This window comes from Desmodus rotundus, chromosome 13 (assembly GCF_022682495.2).
Source record: "Desmodus rotundus isolate HL8 chromosome 13, HLdesRot8A.1, whole genome shotgun sequence".
NCBI lineage: Eukaryota > Metazoa > Chordata > Mammalia > Chiroptera > Phyllostomidae > Desmodus > Desmodus rotundus.
The window spans coordinates 7,797,293-7,811,048 of record NC_071399.1 but is presented as its reverse complement, the minus strand read 5'-3'; positions in this window follow the sequence as shown (position 1 = coordinate 7,811,048).

The following is a 13,756-nucleotide window of genomic DNA, read 5'->3' as shown; positions in this document are numbered from 1 at the left end:
TACTTTATTTCTTTCAAAGTGATTTACACAACATGATTGACATGCCCGTAGCCCAGCAAATGGTTAAATAAGCCTGTTGTGGGATTTACCAACGATCCCCAGGTTCTTCCAGACTGGATCATTACCTAAATTCATTTCCCTTTTTATCCACCCAAAGTCTTCTGCATGGGTGCATTTTGTGCAGAAAGTGTCAACAACAGGTATGCATTAGTGAGAAGGCCTCCCGTGAACTCTCCAAGGCCATGTGGGTATTCAGGGACAGTAGGGCTGAGAGCAGCCCCTGTAGTGCAGGGAAATGTGGGCGTGGCATGCCACGGAACACAGTGAAGTCAGGGAGGCTGGGGCAAAGGAGGATCTGTGGGACCATTTTCAACTTCTGAACAATTTGCTTGAGGTGTGAAATGTAAGCATATCTTGGGGAAATTAAGCAATTAGTGGTCTGAAACCATAGACACAGGAGGGCAGGGTTGCTAAGTGTCTTCTTACAAATGGACAGAACAATAAAAAAGTAACCAGAAACCTATATACATAATGAATTGCTGTGAACACAACAATGAGAAGCAATTTCAGCTGTTTAGGGTTTGGCCAAGGTTAAAAGGATGTGGGTTCCCAGAGCGGCCTGTGGAAGTAAGGACACAGCCAGCCTGCTGGGGCGAAGCACATGTTCACTCAGGTTTCTGGGGAAACAATGAAGCAAGGTGCAGCAAAAGCCTTTTGCAAAGTACTTTTTTTTGAACCAAGATACCCTGTACTTCCTCCATGAAAACACTCATCCCACTTTATCTGAACTCCTTGTTTAATACCTGAACTCTCTACCTGACTAGCCACGCAGAAGGACAGCCGGTCTCGGTCACCTCTGTATTCCCAGCATCAACCGAGATGTGTGTCATTACACTCAATACATGTGTCAGTGAATTAGTGAGTACCTCCCGCTTCTAGTGTGAGTCCCCAGGAAACAATCAGACAAGTGTGCAAAAAATGTTGGTGAGAGACCATTTATCTCTTCATGGCTTCGCCAATGTCTAAAATGATAGCTTGATTGAATAAATTAAGGAAATGTACCCAGCAGAATACTATGCCACCGTTTACAATGATGATCTGTATTTACTCTAGCACTACAGAGCTATAGAAAAATGAAACCAGCCACACAACTACGCACTGTTATAGAATTTTTATAAAATAAAAAAACTGGGTGGTAGGAAATGAGGTATTTTATTTTTCTCTAGGTTTCTGTATTGTCTAACTTAAAAAAATCTTGTTTTAAAAATTCCTTAAGCTCTCCTCATTTGTAATGTCTTTTTTTCTTTTTGTTGCTCTGAGTGTTTTTTCCTACCTTGTCTTCCAAATCATTGATTCAATCCTCTGCTTCATCCACCTACTGTTTATACCTTCTAGTGTATTATTTATTTCAGATGTTGCATTCTTTTTTTTCTGACTGGTCCTTTTCTATGGTTTCTATGTCTTTTTTCATGCTGTTGAGAATCCTTATAATCATTACTCTAAGCTCTCTAGCTGGTGAGCTGCTTGCCTCCATTTCATCTAGCTCTTCTGAAGAATTCTCTTTTCTTTCATGTGGAGTCTGTTTCTTTGTGTTCCTATTTTGGCTGCTTCTTTGTATTTGTTTCTATGTATTAGGTAGATCTGCAAAGACTGATGTAGGCCTTTGTCAGACACTGCTCGTGATAGGCCCTGGTCAGGGCAAATCCGTTTGGAGCTATCAGCGTTCAACAGCATGTGGCTCCTTCTTCTGGACCTGTTTGTGTGCAGAAAGACCCAGGCTGTGCACCAAGGCTTTTTATCAGAACTGGGCCAGGGGAGGGTCAGCTAAAGTCTCAGAGCTCCCAGAGATCTGCTTTAGTTGTTAAACTAGAATAGTGATATAGCCTCAAGCTGGAATCAGCAGCCTGGCATAAACTCCACAGGGTGGGGCAGAGTAATTCCTGCTGGCAGGGCTATTGCTTCCCCTCTGGCTGATGGCACTTGGAGAGGAGTGCTCTGCCTGAGCAAGATGGGCTCTGTAGTATGGAGGGTGACTCAGCACAGGGATCCTGGCAGCTGTTCCTTCAGTTCTTTCCCCAGAGCCACCAGCCCCAAACTCTCCTCAGGTGTCTCTAGTCCACTCTGCCCTCCCTCTGCCAGAGCCCAGGGTAAGTAGCTGCAAATGGAATTTTGTGTGTTGGCCCTTTAAGAGGCTCTCTGAGTCTCCAGCAGTTTCTCCCTGATGGACAGAAACTCTGCTGCTTTTCACAGCTGGATGTTAGCTGGGTTCCTTTCCCTGGCTCTGGTGCTGTAGACTGGGGAGCCCAACTTGGGGTTTAGACCCCACACTTCTCAGGGGGAACCCCCTGGCCACTGAAATATCCCTCTGGAACTTCAGCTGCCACCCATGGGAGCCCAGCCCGCCCTCTGCTCCACACTCCCTACCACTCACGTTGTGGTGAAGTGGTTTCTTCTGTCCGTCTGTGGTTATCAGGCTTCTCTCCAGCTAGTTTTCAGTTGGTTATTCAGGACGATTTCTCTACAATTTAGTTGTAATTCCAGATTGGTCCTGGGAGGAGGTTCGTGCAGCTTTTACTCCTACTCTTTACTCCTCTGCCATCTTAGATCTCCCCCACAAATTCCTTTTATCAGGTGAAAAGCCGATAGAACCACTTCCACTTGAAAACAATACAATTATTTATTCCCATTTGGCCTTTCTCCACATATGGACAATGATGTGTTGCATTTGTGAAAGGAGAAAAAATGGCTTCAATTAGAGAACACAAGAAACTAGCACCTCATTAACTGAAGGAAGGGAAAAGAAGGAATTGTGTCTACTAGGGACATTCTCTAGTAGAGAAACAAAAACATTGAAAAGGTATTTTTATTTATTTATTTTTAGGGAGAGAGGCAGGGAGGGAGAAAGAGAGGGAGAGAAACATCAATGTGTGAGAGATACATCAATCTCTCTCAGAGGCCCGCAACCCAGGCATGTGCCCTGACCAGGAATTGAACCACCAACCCTTTGGTTCATAGGCTGGCACTCAATCTACTGACCCACTCCAGCCAGGGCATGAAAAGGTACTTTTAAAAAGCCAAAGAAAGAAGAATGCGTGATGGGCCACAAGTTGACTTGGTGCCCAATGGGGACTCGGAACAGCAGATCTGGAATCCATGAGCCAGGAGGGATTCCTTTCCTTTTGACCCACACATGTAATTATGACTAATCCTCACCCGAGTCTGCAGCCTTCTGCAGTCACTTTATCCTTTAGTATCCAAACAAACTGGTTTGAGCCCCTAGGCTGTGGTCTGGCTGTGGAATGTGAATGGCCTCACCAAGATTCCTGAGGACTCCCCAGGTTGAATTCCCGCAGCCATTTCTTGCTCTAGATTCCTGCTTTTCTGACTCAGGGAGACCTGTCTACTCTCTCCCTTCCTATGTCAGCTCCCTGTTCCCCCCGCTGCTCTGCCTACCTCACCTAAGCCTTTCTCTCTCTCACTTCCCAGAACACCAACAGGAGTAGAATCTGAGGAATGGCTCAGGGCCCAGAAGACTCCTACAGCGCTGCTCCAAAGAACCAACAGCTTGCGGCTGAATATCAAACATCACAGCCCCCAGGTCCCTGCAGGATTCTCGCCGACAGGGACCTTCTCACTGGCTGTCTCTCTCACGCATCGGTGCCTCCTCTTCTTTTCTAGACCCTTCCTTTTACATCTGTTCCTCTTTCCATCTTCCAGGCCCATAAAGCCTTTTTCTTCCAGAACCTCCAAAGGACGGGGTTTGTGTTCCCCTCAATTCATTAAGCAGAGCAGTTTCATTTTCTCTCATTCCCCGCCCTCCCCTGCCCAATCCCAGCCCTTCTAGACTGGGCAGGGGGCTTCATCTTTTCTGACCAAAACCCCCAGACTTGTTTTCTTAAGCCTATGTACCACTAACTTGGAGTGATACCTTTTCTTCCTAGGATGGGAAAATGCTATAGTAATTTAATTTTTTAAATAGTAATTTATCCTCACAGGAACTACTATAAAGGACACATGAACAAATCCAAGGGGGAGGGGGGAGAGGGGGGAGGGAAGTGGGTTCACCTGGTGGGGTGAAGGGATGGGGGAAAAGGCATACAACTGTAATTAAATAACAATAAATAAATTAAAAAAAAATAGTAATTTATCCTCATTAAATATACATAGATATCAGTCAGAGACCCCTAACTGCATGGATTACTTGCTCCATTTCTGTACATATGTGCTTATGCCTGTACATATACACTTTTTACAATAAACACAGGTACACACTTTAAGAATCTGTTCCAAATTCTTTTGTATATGTGTTAGAGGTGGGGCAGCAAAACAAGAAGGTGTAGAAAGGAATTTGGGGGTTTGGCACAGACACTCTGTAAGAAATCTCAAAGCAGCTACATCTCAGAGTGGAGTGTAGACCCATGGAAACTGGAGTTTCCATTTGAATAAAGGTGTGGCTATCCGCAACCTTCACAGGGCTCAGTGAGAGAGGTTTCAGCTCCTGTTCCTTGCAGATGGTCCCCTGGAAGTTCCCACTTAGCTGGGCTCTTCCTCGATAAACTCTCTACTGGAGAGGGCACCCAGGGACCAGAGGGAAGAGGTGTCCCTTGAAGTGGCTCCAGGATGTGTGGTTAGAATTTCTCCTTGGCTTACTCCAAGCAATGAATAATTTAGAGTAGCATTTTGAACTCCTGGTCTCCATTCATCAGATCTCTGCTTTCCCCCCACTTAGTGCCTTTGATTGCCCTGGAAACATTTAATAAAGTCCCTGACATTGAGTTTGTGCCTAAGCAGTCAAGAAACACTGCTGAAATCGCCCAAGCCCAGGCACGTGCACTGGCTGGAGCCGGCAAAACATTGTCTCGAAGTCACGTCCGGGAAGCACTGTGGACTTATTGTGGGTATCCGTGCTCTGGAGGGACATTTGTAGCAGCAGCGAGAAGGCCAGATAATGGCCCCATTTAGAACAGCCATGCAGTCCCATAAATACATTTCCTCAAATAAATCTGCTGATTACCCTTGCACACACTTGACAGCTCAGCCCAGCGCTTTGCCCTAAATGCTGCCAAGGGCCCCGCCGTGTGTCTGACCACATCAGGGCCTCCGATGAAGAAACACAATTGGTGGGCCCTTTCTGGAAGTGATTGTGCATGACGAGAAAAGAAATGGGAAAAAAGTGTTTACAGGAGCAAGCATTTGTCACCTAGCCAGCTGCCTGTATGAAACCCTAACTATGGCTTGTGGAGAGGTCGGCCATGAGTCAGGACCCAGCCAAGGGTGACCACAAATACTGGAGGTGACAAAAGGAAAACACAAGTTCTCTTTCAGATGCACTATAAAAATAGCGGTGGACAGGGCAGCGCTGGTTTGTTAACCCCTCATGGGGTCAGCTTGTTTAAAATCCTGTAGGGCCTCCCTTTGGCTTTCAGCACAGAGTTCGCGTTTCTTAGGGTGGAAGGGAAGACTGCTCTTGGTTCAGCAGCCTCCTCTCTGCTGTAGCGGCTCCTCCATGGTCTGCTCCACAGAAACGCCAGCAAAGGTCTCTTGTTCTCTGGAGTTCTCTCTCCTGGCCAATCCCCACCCTTCCTCACCCAGTGGGATGTTACTCGCCATTAGTCAGAGTGTGGGTCATGCCCTCTGGAAAGTCATCCTTGAGTCCCTTCCACTACCCTGACTGACTTGGATGTCCCTCCTTGTTTCCCGGGCACCGATGGCTGCACTGGCCATCTTGCATGGTTTTCTTGTCCCTCGGCCAACAGACTGGGAGGAAGGGCTGAGTTCCTGGTGCTGGAACATAGCAGGTGCTTGAAAAAATCTCTCCTAATGAGTAAGAGACAGCAGGGACTTACTTCCCACCCTCTACCGGGCACGGTTCCCAAGTCCTTCCTTTGCCTCATCGCTTCCACTCCTCCCAGCAGCCTTACGGGGTGCAGGCTAGAAATAGCCTCACTCCACAGGGGAGGGAACTAAGGGACAGAAGGTCCGAGCAACATTCCAGGTAAGTTAGAGAGCAGGAAGTGTTGGGGTCAGGCTTTGCATCTGGACAGTGGGACTGAACCCCTATGTCACATTGGGCCGCGTGGAGAAATGGATGGATAAATGCATGATGGGGAGACATCTTTCGAGCAGAAGCCGGGGGTCCATCATCACACACACTGGTGGGCCCCTTGCTCTCTGAATCTGATCCTCTGTGGCACCTATGGAGCGAGGTGGGTGGGGGGAGCTGCTCTTTCTCTCAGAGATCCTGTTCTTTTGACTTCTTGCCAGTTTGTTCCTTTTGGGGGTAAATAATTATGGATTACAGGGGTTGGTCTAGAACAGACTATAAACAATAAGCCCCAATTGCCTTCATTACTCCTACTCAGATATAATTAATATCTTAGGAAGAAACTCCCCCTCCTTCTAGTGCAGGCACCCTCAGAATCAGGCTGCTCCAGATCCCACCCAGGGGGGCAAGTATCCCAGCCACATGGGGTGCCAGCATGTTCCCTGGAACCAGGCTCTGAGGGTCAGCCACTCCGACCAGTCGGGGCGCACTGAGAGTGATAAGGATGAATGCAACCCAGGAGGTGAGGTGGTGGCTGGGCTCCAATGGGGCTTTCTTCTGCTTTCTGTAGAGCTGGATGCTGCTTCTGGAGGAGGGCAGAGGGCAGACCTGCAGACCATGTCCTTGGGACGCTTCTAGTGCCTCTGCCCCCGGAACAGTGCCTGGGGCTTCATAGGCCCGTGGTAAATGTTTGCTTGCCTGTGGAAGGTAAGAGGGAAGGGAGGAGGGAAGAAGGGGCTGAAGGAAGGAGGGAGGGATGGAAGGAGGGAGGGGGGAAGGGATGAAGGAAGGGCAGACCAGGAGGATACCTGGACTCGGGTATTGAAGAGGCGAGAGTTAGACATGAGAAAAGAGGAGCCATCACTCACATCTGAGGGTGGGGTGGTCTTTAGGATGGTGGGTTTTATTTTCAACACCTCTTTCCTGTGGACTGATGTCTTTTGGGTCTTGGATATGTGTTTATGTTCCTGTCCGCAGGACTTCGATTTTGTGAGTGAGCAAATTTTTGCGTTGTGGGTTTTTTTTTTTTGCGGCAGAACTGACATACCATACCTTGGGATTTGAAACGGCCCTGCAAGGTCCCATGGGGGCTTCAAGGCAGACCCCTCAGTCTCAGCTCTTTTCTGTACTCACCCAGCACCTCATGGTTCAGATCAGCTCATGAAATTGAAACCTGAAGGGAGTTTACAACAGGCACATTTTCATTTAATTTAATGTATTTATTTAAAATTTCTTCTTTATTGATTCTAGAGGGAGGGTGAAACAGAGGGAGAGAAACATTGATTGGTTGCCTCCTGCGTGCACACTGACTGGGGACCGAACTTGCAACCCAGGCCTGTGCCCTGACCCCCAAACTTTTGGTTTTTCGGATGATGCCCAACCCAGCTGAGCTGCACCAGTCAGGGCCAGGCGTGTTTTATTTTTAGACAGAATTGTTTTTCAAACAGCAGAAAATGATTCCGCAATTTCAGAAAAGGTTACGGAATGAGTTCACTGCCAGACAATTCCCACCATCTCACCACAAAGCCCTCCTAATGAAATCGAATCTCAGCTTGGCAGAGCTGCTCGTTTTTCATTTTTCCTGATTTGCCCAGATAGGTGGCGATGACGAACCTGATGATTATTTCATCACAATGAGGTCAGCTCGATGAGAGATCTCATGGGTGAGACCCAGGAAATATCATAACTCACTCAATGTAAGGTCAATCTCATGGGGAAAATCACAAACTCTATAGTTAGAACAACCCTCCTGTATGGGCTCGCATCCATTTTTCAGGCTCACTCTTCAATCGGTTCTTCCAAACAATGAGTTCTCTATTCGCAGGGTTTGCTGCTCTAACCTTGGACAATAATGGCCATTCACTCACTCAAGCCGGCACTACCTTCCCCTTGCTACTAAAATTCCTTAATTGGAATCAGCTTCTCATTGACCTAAACCCTTCATTATGAACGATTTCAGACAAGCTCCTGATGACCCTGCAGGAGAGATGGCACCTGTGTCGCGCTCATTTAAGATGCTTCTCCATCTGGGAAGCTGTAGTCACTGCTCAGAAAGCATATTTCTTTTGTCCTCGCATTCACAATGAACAGCTTTGAATTTAGCAGAACCTGGGACCACTCAGTCTCTGGGTTTCCTTATTTATCCTACAGGTTGATTAGAACTGGTCCTAGGAAATAGGTATTCTCCTGATGCGAGTGTAAGTTGACATAATATGCGGAGAGCAGTGTTGTACCATGCAGCAAAAGCTTTGGGATTAAACTATACTAAATGTTAATTAAGTAAATTCCTAATCATTTAAAATTATTTGGTCAAATACATGTCTAGAAATGTATCTTAATTGTGGCTATGTCAAATGATTTGACCATAAGGATGCTCACTGGGACATTACTTATAAAAGCAAGAAACTAGAACCGCCAAAATGCATAGTAATAAAGGATTAGTTAAATTAATTCTTGGATTATAAAAATTTTTATGGCACAGACACACAATGAACCGATACTGGGTGACCGGCCACCATGATGGTGGCAGGCATATTCAGGCATGGAATCAGGCAGGATCTCGCACGAGGATCCTCGAAGCAAGGTTTCTTTACAAGAGGACTGAGTGTGCACACGTGAGTCCTGAAGGGGCGGCGAGGGAGAGGCAGGAACTCCGGCAACAGCAGCAGAGCTCTTTCCAGCCCTGGACCCAAGGGAAATATGGCGGGGCAGAGGGGCGGACCGTGGAACCAGAGAGGGTTGTGGAGAACCAACAGAGGGGCAATGACCACTGCTCAGAGGGGCGGCCCTTGCAGAGTGGAGGTCCGGAGAATGCATGCTGTGATTCCCAGCTCAGGCTCCTATTGATTGAGCTAAAAACAACCCAAAGGGCACTGACTGGTGTGGTTCAGTGGGTTGAGCTAAACCGAAAGGCTACCAATCAGGGCACACACTTGGGTTGCGGGTTCGGTCCCAGGTCAGGGCACATACAAGAGGTAACCAATCAATGTGCCTTTCGCTCTCTCACATCAATGTTTTCTCTCCCTTCTTCTCCCTTCATTCCCCCCTCTCTAAAAATAAACAAATAAAATTTATAAAAACAACCCCAAAGGTGATGGGCCCTGCCCTGTGGACTGCATTTACATGGGACAGAGGGCCGGTGACTGTGGGTGCAGAGTGGAGGGGAGAGGAGGCTCTCCTGGGGCAACACAGGTATGAGTTCCCCATGGCTGCTGGACAAATCACCTCGAACTCGTACTTGAAACAGACATTTATTCTCTCTGGAGCCCAGACGTCTAACATCACGGGTCTGCAGGGTTGGCTCCTCTCGGAGACTCTGAAGGAGAATCCGCTCCATGCCTGCCTCCATTCTGGTGGCAGCCAGCAATGCTTGGCCTTCTTGGTCCATAGACATGTCCCTCAAACCTCTGCTCTGTCCTCACCTGGCCTTCTCTGTGTTTCTCCTCCCCTTCTCTTTTCTTAAAACAATATGAGGACCCACCCAGCTAATTCAGGATGATCTCATATTGAAACCCTTAATTTAACCACATCTGCAAAGACCCTTTCTCCAAATAAGGTCACATTCACAAGACTGGATGGACCTGTTGGAAGGGGGGCACTCTCCAATCGACTGCGGGCAGACAGAGGGTCCCTGGAACGGCCACGGGAAGGCATTCACGCAGACACATAGGTATATGGCCAACAGAGCTGGAAAACAGTGGGTTCTTACCCATCTCCTGTAACAAAACCACAGCACGTGTGTCTGGGCATAAAAGTAATTGCCAGAGCCTACCCAGAGTGTTTAGCATGGCTCTCCTTCTGCGGAAAGTTACAGGTGATTTTGAAAAGTTTATTTAGAGTTTTCACAGTTAAAAAAGGATGATGCTGGATTACTTTTGTAATACGAAAAACACCAGAGAGAGAGAGAGAGAGAGAGAGAGAGAGAGGAAGGCTGAATGAATGAAACCTGGTTATTATGTGATCTGCATGAGAGAAAGGACTTGGCCCATATATATAAATATAAACATAAAAATATAGTATATGTAAGTTATACATATTTATAAATATAGTAAAGCCCCCAATATGATCAAGTCGCCTATGGCATCACTTGACCCACACTTCTCTGCTGACAGCATGACAGGAAAAGAGCGTCCACACTGCATTTTTAAAGCCCCTGAGCCATCCTGCTGTTTTCTGTGGGATCTTTCATCTTTGGCTTCTGTCCCATCACAACAAAGAACAAAGGCCACGCCCTGGCTTTGAGAGACTGGGTGTGATTGTATTTGCTTACACCAGCCAAAGCTGGGCTTGTGGTCACTGGGCCCACAGGTGCAGAAATGTGCTGCCATCCCCCTGGCCTTGGATCGTGGTAGGGACAGGACTATTCCCCACACTGGGTCTGCATCCTGGAAACTGGGTTTGTCACTGAATGTGCCTCCTCGGGGGAGCAGGGCCTCTAAGGGCTCCCTGGGAGACAGAGCCTCTTCACCTGGAGTCTCAGTAGGTATTCTGTTCTTTGGATGACTTCTGATCAAGCCCAGTCTCCTGCTCCTTTGGCTATCTCTTCCCAATTTGTCAAAATACATCTAGGCAGCCAACCTTTGTGCAGCTGTAATGGAATCATTCTATTTTCTGCTTTTTATTTCATTCACATTGAAGATAAGGAAAATAATCATCCTAACTATGATTTCAAGGTCAAAGGGAAGATCTTTGTACTTCTTTATGGCTTTGAGGATTGGAGAAGCTGGGGGCTTCGCACATTAAATAAAATAGGTGCAAATATGGAAAAGTGCAGTGTCTCTGAGCTGGAGGAAAGAAAAGGGTGTCGTTCTGGCTTGTGTAAGCAGGTAAAATTCAATCCATTCTCCTAAAGCCAGGATGTGGCTGGGTTTTTGTTTTTGCTTTTTTTTTTTTTTTGGTGGGACAGAAGCCCGTGCGTGATCCGCTCATCTCTGAGACAACCGGCAAAGGTCCATGCTTCACCAGCAGGGATCCACTTCTCCATGTGGCACCTTGTGAAATTTATTGAAAACCATCTCTTAATGGATAGGACGATTTCATTACCCATTAGGAGAGAAAGGCATTCCAAAGTTATTTTAGTTTTAAACTCCCAGTGCCCTGTGTCAAATGAAAAAGAAAAACGCTTTTAAAAGTCATCCAGTTGAGTGGAAATACCACTTCCATGGCCACCTGGAGGTCCCTGTGCTGAGGGTTGCCTGGTGGTGTCCCACAAAATACACCCATTTGGAGCGTGGGACTGTGACCTGACTCAGAACGTGGATGTTGCTGATGTGAGCTAAGGACCTCATGATGAGACCCCCCTGGATTATCTGGTGGGTCCTACCTCCAATGACAATCATCTTTATGGAAAGAGGAGACACGGGCTGGAGAGAAAAAGATGCAGAGGAGAAGGCCACGTGAAGGCAGAGGCGAGAGCAGGGTGATGCCAGCAGCTGTTTGGAGCTGGAGAGGCTCGGACCACAGTCTCCTCTGGAGGCTACAGGGTGAGCACAGCCCAGAGCCCGATTTCAGGCGTCTGGGCCCCAGAACTCCCAGAGAGTGAATTCCTAAGGTTGTAAGCCAGCCAGTTTGTGGTAGTTTCTTACAGCAGCCCTAGGAAATGAATACACCGGTCTTTGCATGTGATCTCTGTGATTTAAGAGCCACTTTTCATTAAATGAATGACTATCCACACTGGTTTTGTCTGATGAGAGGGCTTCCCTATTGCTCAGCAAGTCACTCACCCTCTGTTGCCTCCTGAACAGGCGTGTGTACACGGTTGCAGTGGCCGAAGGCTCCTACGCACCCCATTCACCATCCCTGGCCAGCCTTTGCCTCTGAGTCAAGTTCACGCAACATTTGGCAGTGAGGTGACAAACTGAAGGACTCTCAGGGGCCAGGCGGGTAATGTGAAGGAGTCAGGTGCACCGGTTGTGAGAAAAATCAATACAGATACGCTGTATTTTCCTTTTAATGGTATAGGCATACTCTTCACACCTGTGCACGCATACACCTTTTTCTTTCCTTTTGAAAACTGGCATGCGTGCGCCTCCCAGGCATCTTCTGTTTTTCCACTGTGGCTGAGGACACAGGGACCCAGCAAGGCCAGATTCAGGTTTTGTGGGGCCCGAAGCAGAGAGAATTTTAAAGGTCTGCTTTATGAAAAACATTGCAATACAAAGCCATTCTCATCAGCAATTCAAGTGCATTTTAAATTGTTCTTTGTCACGCTGAGCTGCACCGATGTGGCATGAAATAGCTCTTAGATGAAGTCCATTGGCTTAGTGACGAATTGTGCAGTTTTGACACCGAAAATACTTGTTCCTTCGGGTTATTTCAGTGTGTTTGAACAATTTTCCATGTTGTTTTTATCTGGAACTGCCAGGCTTCATCACGACAAAGGATGTATCAGGTACACCAAGACTAGACATGACATGCTGGATACAGAAAACTTGCGACTTCACACACAGATGTGCGTTCTGTTTGAAGTGCTGCTGGAGATTTGTGCCCTCAGACACAGGAAGGTTGATAAATTCCATTTCACACCTTTTCCTCCCCAAAAGAAATGTGGCCCATGTACAATGGCGTACTCTGCCTTATGAACTAGATATATTTCAAACAGGAGAGACCTCGCATTTTGACAAGGTGGTAATGAGAACTGAGTCCTCTGCTTATAATTTTGTATCTCTGAAGATTGGGAGGGTTTTCCAAAACCAGCTTTGGGCTCTGCATATTTCCAACCCGTTTCTCCTCACGCTGCCTATTTCTCTTCCGGGACCTCCTGTCTGGGTGAGGGGCTGCTCTCCGTGCTCCCGGAGCATCCTATATATTATATCGTGTAATTTAATTTATTTATTGTATGCATTTAAGAGCATTATTCTGAAAAGGAATCCATAGGCCTCATGCAACTGCACAAAAGGTCAATGGCTCAAAAAAGATTAAGACCCTCTGAGCCCAACTCTCCCTGGTGGCTGCCACCTGCCTCTCTAGCCTGGGAATCTTCTGTGACTCCTGGCCTCTGGGCCTCACACATACTGTTCCTTCTGCCTGCACTGCCTGGTCCTCCTCTCTTCCCTGTTGGTTCCCACTGTGTTTTCATGACATGAAACATCACTCACTCCAGGAAGCCTCCCTGACTGTGAAGCCCCAGAAAATGCTCACTTATTTCTCTTTGCCCCCTCAAGCCCTCACCTTTCTCTTCCCCTCCCCTCACCCTTATTACGCTGCATTCAATTGTTTGTCTGTCTCCCTGAATGGTTTATGAGCTATTTGACAGTGAGAACCCATTTTTCCATCTCTGATACCCTGTGCCTCGTGTGCTTGATATGCTTATTATAAGCACTCAACTCTGGGATTTGTGGTGCAGGGATGAATGGGCGGGTGGGTGGATGGGTAGATGGATAATTGGATGAACAGATAGATAGATGGATGAATAGGTAGATGAACGAATGGATGGAGAGATGAATGGATGGGTAGATGAAAGGATGGATGAATAGATGGCTGGCTGGCTGGCTGACTTGGTGGATGGATGGGTGGATGGATGAATGAAAATATTTGGGGAAGATACAAGGTTTTTCACATTTACAATCTCTTTAATCAGATTTTCTCCTCTTGGAAATAAAATTTCCCTTCCAGCTAAGGCTGATGAAAATCCTTGTGTTGATAATATCTATAACCCTTTTTCCCAAAGCAGGATCCCAGAGAAACTTGGCAAGAAACACTGACTCTGGATCC